We start from the raw sequence: 6923 nt of genomic DNA, 5'->3' as shown, positions 1-6923 counted from the left end.
ATCTACTTTATTATTTTTAAATTGCAATACATCTTTAAATTTGCGTTTGTTTGCCAATAAAATATTTTCGGAAAATAATTTTTGAAAATGATTTACTTTTTAGAAATGATTTACTTTTATGATGTTTGAATGAATCTATATAAAATATTTTCATTATTTGGTAGATTTCTTGAAAATATTTTATAAAAGTTGTTTTAAATTAAACAAATATACATTTAAGAATTTATCATCTTTTTATTATTTATTTGAGTTTATTATATATATATATATATTAATAAATTTATATTTTAAATTGTTTTTACATATATTGCAATGTTTTATTTATGAGTAAACTACAAAAATAGTCACTTTTGTTTGCCTCGATTATATTTTAGTCTCTTATATTTGAAATGTTACGTTTTAGTCATTTATGTTATTATTATCTCCTAATAATAATCCTACGTGACAGTCTAATTAAATTTTAAATGCCAACTAGATAACATTTTATTTTAACAGTCAATTTTAATAAAAAACATATTTTTTATATTTTATTTTATCCTTTATAATAACATGATAACAACAATTAATTATAAAGTATACTCTTTAATAAATTAATTATTTATAACAATCTATTGGTGAAATAAAACCTTCAAATTTTACATAAAAATTACTAAATTTTAGTAACATTAGTTATGTTCATATGTGAAATAAAAATCAAAACTTATAGCCTTTGAAATAAAAATTTTCAATTCCGTCCCTTTAGAAAGAATAAAATTACAAATTGATCTATGGTAAAATTACACTTTAGCCCCCTAAAATATTAAAAAAATATGTTTAGTACCTTCAAAAAAGATGGAACTATAAATTAAGATATGATAAAATTACATATTGATCTCAAAAATTAATATACGGTAAAATGACATCTATTACACTGGTTGGGTGGCAGCCAATGATACTTCTCCATTAGAGTAGAGATAAAGATATGCTGTCATACTGGTCGGAAAAACTATAGTCATCCATGTAGCGTCGGAAAAACTATAGTCATCCATGTAGCGTACTGAAATTACAACAATAGGGAGTTATTTTATTTGAGGAAAATTATCAAGCACTATTAGCAGTACCAGTAGACCATCAAGCTTTATGTAGATATTTCAAGATAAAAAGGAAATCTAAGAAAACAAAAGATGAAAATGGAACAATTCCTTCAATGCTGAATGTGCTTGCAGGAGAATCAGCCCTACACAAATTATACCCAATAACCCAAACTGTAACCATACAACTTTATTCAAAATTCAGGTTTAAAACTATGCATAGTTAATCTTCTCTTAAACTCAAACAACTCTACCTTGCTATTTATACTACCATTTAAAGAAGCTTAATTTTCAGAGTATCCAGATAATCATGTTAATTTTCTCTTAAACTGAAATATATATCTTTCTAATTGGCTAAATTCACTTAAATCCAGATTACGGCTAACATCAGATTTTTCATACACGGTATAACACCAACTAGTCAAAACACGTAATTCATAACCAAATGAAAGCAACAGAGAAATTTAGAATGAAACAAAAGTTACAAACACACATATCTTTCTAACACAATTGGTTAAATTCTTTTGAATCCAGAATACAGTAAACATCAGATTGGTTGTATGTAATATGGCACAACAAACCAAAACATGCAGAGTTCATCTACTGTTTTAATGTCCCAGACCCTCCAAGTTAATCAAATTTGCAAACTCCATAAAAGGGGTCATAATACAATTAGGTACGGAAAAAGGTTTGTAGAAAACAGAACCTCAAGCCACAAGACTCCCAACATTTAACTGGGAAAGAAGCTTGAAATTATTGCCTTAAAAGCTAACAGTCTATGACCTTTCCCATCCATCAAATTGCAAAGATCAGTCTGACAGCATAACCATATAAGTCTATTACAGCACAATAGATCCTTAGGAACCGTGCAAATAATATAATGGTAAGTGATATTAAACATAAAGTCATCAAAGCAATAATCTGAGAGTAAGTGAAGAACATACCAAATTTGATGAGGTCCTCCTCTACTGCGTTTCAATGCTGTAATTGCTCTTAAATGGAAGCGAGCAGAAGCAGAATTGGCAATTGTTGTGACTGGTGAAGGCTGTAAGAGTTGATCAAGATGAGGCATGCAGTGCCAAAATATTTCCAGGGCTGGCCATTCATTTTTGCTTCCATATCTCCAACAAGTAAAGCAGCTGCTCCTACCTCTAAGAAATTATGTGCACTCATGTCTTGCACATACGCAGAGTGGTCACTGTTTGTTGAATATAGAACATTAATGTTAAATTTGTTTTAGAGGCAATGGAACACATGGAAGAACATTATTAATAGCTAGAACATACCAGAGACTTAGAATACCTATAAGGGAAGAAGTAATAAAGCCAATATGAACTATTTGAACACTTAATAAGCATATGCAAATTGGAAAATCAATTACCTTTCAGTAAAGGGTGACATGCAACAATAGGCAAATCGGTAAGTAACTGTAAAATAATTATACACCTGACAATAATTATTATTTATAAAAACCATGCATTATTTTTTTTCTTTGCAATATCATATTCTATTCAAGTGTTTAATAATTTAATATACTTCTGCTGTCGTCTCTATGAAATTTTCAGAAATCAAAACACAAATTATGGGTGTTTCTAAAATAAGTCACACAAGACTATTCCATTGCATGAATATGGTGTCAATACACTGTCTCGTATGGATGAAGCATTCTAAGCTTTCAAAACATCAACAACTGGTGCATCAAATTTAACATCACACTATCATTTATCAGAAATAGGCATTACCTCACAATCACTTAAAAACTGTAACTCCAATCTATTTAGCACCCAAACAAGTTCATAAACCCATCTCTCTCTAAAATACATTATGGTATATAAGAACACTATGCAAATAAATTACCTACGTTCTCTCTCTGCAATTGTATGCTCTAAAATAACAATGTAAGACTGGTCAGCTGTTGAGGGTGCTGCCAGATAGTCCTGTCATTGTTAAATGTAAGTTCTGGTATTGTAAGGTTCAAATACAAATTCCACAGGTGAGACAAAAATATCTGATACTAATATATATATATGTATATACGCAATCTCTAGGGAAAAAAATATAGAGTATGTGAATCATAATATTATAAAATTCAAAAACAAATTCCACAGGTGAAGCAAAAGGATGATATCATAGTCACTCAAAGGGCATCAAGGCCATAGGTATCCAATTTGGAGCTGCATATGTCAAAAGGTTCAACTATGCACATTTATGAGACAGAATTTACCTTTGCACAAATTTTGCCAACAGTAGAAATGGTTTCAACAGGGTACAATCCATGAGTGACAACTGCAGGCGTTCCAGCAACATTACAGTTGTAGAGGGCAGCCTTTTGAAATAAGAACACCTGCAAGGAAAAAGGAAATTTATTAGCAGCAAAGCTCTAACAAATTGCCATAAACGCACAAACCCAAAAAAAACAAACAAAAAAAAAAGATAAAATGAAAATCTAAACTTACCAAAACAAAAGAAACCCCAAATCAAGAGAAAAATCCAAAGGGAAATCACTGATGCACTGATAGAGTAATTAGCGAATAGAAAAATATTGTAGTCTTTGTAGATACAATCCCAACCTGAAATTGAAATCCCTTGCTATCTACAAAAAGAAAAAAATTCATGATGTTCATCTACAAAAAAATCAAGGAAGAGAAAAAGAAAGAAGAAATTACAGGGTATTGGTGAAATGAATGTTAGCTTCAAGAGCCTTGAGAGAATCCTTGAACGATTTCCTCATCTTCCCTATCTCTGTTTTCTTTTTCTTTTTCTTGCTAAAAAAACTCTGTAACTGATTCAAAATCAAAAACTCTATCGTGGGATGCGAATAATTGAACGGAAACGAGGAGACAGGGATGGGGTGTCGTGGCTTGAGGTGTTTGCTGAGGGAGAGTGGGTGAAGGGCAAAAATGGGAGGTTATTTTTTTTCTTTATTCGGTGGAGGCTCTGCATTGCTATTCTTTGGTTCTGGTGGGGAATGGCTATTACGGGAGAAGATGGAATAGGGCATGAATGGGATTTCGTTGAATGAAGGATTCAGTGAACCAAACTAACAAATGACTGTTTATCACTGAATCAACCAGGAGCCGTTTAGTTATTCATGCCAACCAAACATGCTGTAAATGTATAGATACTACATTGACAAATTTATTGAAGTACATGGGTAAATCTTGCCATTATCCCATTGATAATGAGCTTCATTCCCTGCATTTAAGGCATCTCATTGGAAAATTTTATATTAAAATTTATGCATATAATAGTATAACTAAAAAGATGCAGCAATGTAACAATATGATCAAAAGCAAAGTAACTCGTATAATTAAATCAGGGCAGGGCAAGATTCATATGGAAGCGCACAAACACAAAAAGGCTGCATTAGTGAAGCGATATGGAGGACTGGGATTCAAATGATTACCTATTTCTTAAGCAGTGTGAAATTAGGAAAGAACATGCGACGCATCTGCCATTCAATTATTACTAAACAGCGTTGTCCACTGTATCAATAGCAAGGAGCACATAGAGTAATGCCATTTCATTCTTCTTTACTTATTTACAAATTGATAGAGTGCTATGACTAAATTCAAACTCAAGTATAAAAAACAAGTACCAAAGAAAAGAAAAAGCTAACCTTTGAGGAAGAACCAACGCCCATAGATATTACCTAATTCAAAATCCTGGACACAAATTCTCTCCAGGACCTCTAAATGCAAACCTTTTAGATCTCTGAACATAGTTAGAAGCACCACAACTAAAAGAACTATCTATGTTATCATCATCGTCCCCTGAATCCTAGATATTTGTTAACCGGTTTTAACGGTAGAGATGAAAGTTTTGGAAGTTGGAATCAGACTGACGTGCAAAAGGAAAAAAAAAATCTTCAAAGCTTTGCTCAGATACTATCCAGCAATTAAGCTGTCATCATTTCCCAATTTCCATCAATTTCTCAAAACAAAATGCTTTTTTCTATCAAGGACACTTTTTGGAAGCCAAAACCATCAAAGATGAAATAACTAAAAATGTCCAAATCAGAAACACAAAAAATCTTAGGATAAAAAAAAAGACAAAGAATGAAGCGATTAATTGCTCTCAGTTGAAAGGCCAATGTTTTCCACATCAGAGATCAAAAAAAGCAAGGGTTTTTCTTCTTCTCTTAAATTTAAGACCAACAAAAAAAACCAAAAACTTCCAAGTGTTTGACAAAAAGCTTTCTTCCATAATCCAAAAGAAAAGTATATGTAACAAAAGGAACATTAACCTCAACCCTTAGAAAACAGAATCATGAAGCCACAATCAAACACAAAAAGCTTAGCAATTCGCCTTAAACCATAGAGAAAAAGGCTTCGAAAAACCCAAACTCCAAGATCTCTATTTTCAGTGTGGTTAAAGCAAATCAATCATCATTGAGCAAAAATAAATAAATTTTAAAACTGTGGAACTTACGAGAAAATGCGAGAATCCATAGATCGGAAACTGCATGTCCAGAAGTACCTTCGATATTGCATCTTTTCGTATCCTACCTTGTGTTATTGTTTTATATATTAACACCGAGGATCATAGAGAGATGCTATTGAGAAAGTGAAGAAATTTGAGAGATCAATTGGGTTTTAGAATTAGAAAAAGGCGGGGATTTTGATAGGATTCGGCTGCTCGAGATTTGATTGTTGGGGTGATTCTATATAATGTGGGCGAAGTTAGGGTTTCGGGAAACGTGGATGAAAATTGTCGATGTTAATAAAGATGCCCATAGGGTCGACCCGGGTGCAATTCCAATTTTTAGGGTAAATTCACCAATGTTACTAAACTATTAGTAAGTTTACGTTTTGGTCACTCAACTTTAAAAAGTTACAAAATGGTCACTAAACTATTTGAAGTTTTCATTTAAGCCACTAAACTATTCAAAATTTTTCATTTAAATCGCTATATTGTTCTTCACTTTTTAAAGTTAGGCTAACAAGCTTTAAGCGATGATTTAATAATCGGTACGATGGATCAATACACATAAATAAGTAAAATAACATACCTTAGATCTAAGTCAACCTAACAGCCAGTGTCAGAGATTGGAGAAGAAAATTGTTTGAATTTTGATTTGCAAATTCATGACTTTTAAATTTGTTTCCTGAAAAAAAATTGAACTATGAAAGATAAGGGGAAAGTGAGCTTTCAATTGGTGCATTCGATGTAAAAAGAGAAGGCCATACAACAACTTTAACAACCTAGTGATATAATGGAAACTTTCAAATAATTCAGTGACCAATTTATAACTTTTTGAAGTTGAGTGGTTAAAACGTAAACTTATTAATAATTTAAGGGTAAATTCCACCACAGTCACTCAACTTTAGGGTAGCTAACAAAATAGTCACCTAGGTTTCATTTCAGTCACCCAACTTTTAGAAAATAACAAAACAGTCACTAATGTTATAAAAAAGTGACAAACAATCATCGACTAACAGTTTCATTAGTGTCTTATGAATCATTGATGTGGCAAGTTAACTAGCTGATGTGGCCAATTAACTTGCCATGTTGGATGAAGAAATTGAAAAAAAACCCTAAAAAAAACTTTAACAGAGAAAAAGAAAAAGAAGAAGAAGCAGCAGCAGCAGAAGAAGAAAAAGAATAGACTGTAAAAAAAAAAACTGTCTTGCTCTCTCCTATCACTTTTCCCCTCTTCCCATCCCTTCACTTTTCCACCCAACTAATCACACCGTTAAAGTGGATATCTCAGATGATGAATGTTTCTTACTTGGTAGCTTCTTAACAGTAATAAAATTCCATCTCTTATCACCATAGTATTGCTCTGCCACAACTTCAACCAAAGTTCCCAAGTCCTTTAATGCAAATATATACAACCCAGAAGGGAATGAC

The 6923-nt window shown here is 32.0% G+C and overlaps 1 long non-coding RNA gene and 1 other non-coding gene across 5 annotated transcripts; both read right to left on the bottom strand.

The window, feature by feature from the left end:
- Window positions 1-737: 737 nt before the first annotated feature.
- LOC108479967 (uncharacterized) lies at window positions 738-5766 on the bottom strand. 4 transcript variants are annotated; one of them, XR_001870537.2, is made up of 6 exons: window positions 3737-5760; window positions 3527-3663; window positions 3295-3414; window positions 2928-3007; window positions 2015-2268; window positions 738-1036 (listed from the first exon to the last, which is right to left on the bottom strand). It is a non-coding gene; the product is annotated as an uncharacterized LOC108479967 (long non-coding RNA). The 4 variants fall into 4 exon arrangements; XR_008276169.1 differs by having other exon boundaries at window positions 4477-5760; XR_008276170.1 differs by having other exon boundaries at window positions 4690-5760.
- LOC128285878 (small nucleolar RNA Z122) lies at window positions 4899-4991 on the bottom strand. Its single transcript, XR_008276425.1, has one exon. It is a non-coding gene; the product is annotated as a small nucleolar RNA Z122 (small nucleolar RNA).
- Window positions 5767-6923: the final 1157 nt, after the last annotated feature.

This window comes from Gossypium arboreum, chromosome 12 (assembly GCF_025698485.1).
Source record: "Gossypium arboreum isolate Shixiya-1 chromosome 12, ASM2569848v2, whole genome shotgun sequence".
Taxonomy (NCBI): domain Eukaryota; kingdom Viridiplantae; phylum Streptophyta; class Magnoliopsida; order Malvales; family Malvaceae; genus Gossypium; species Gossypium arboreum.
Note: the sequence above shows the minus strand (reverse complement) of the source record. Positions and strands in the feature narration are given on the sequence as shown.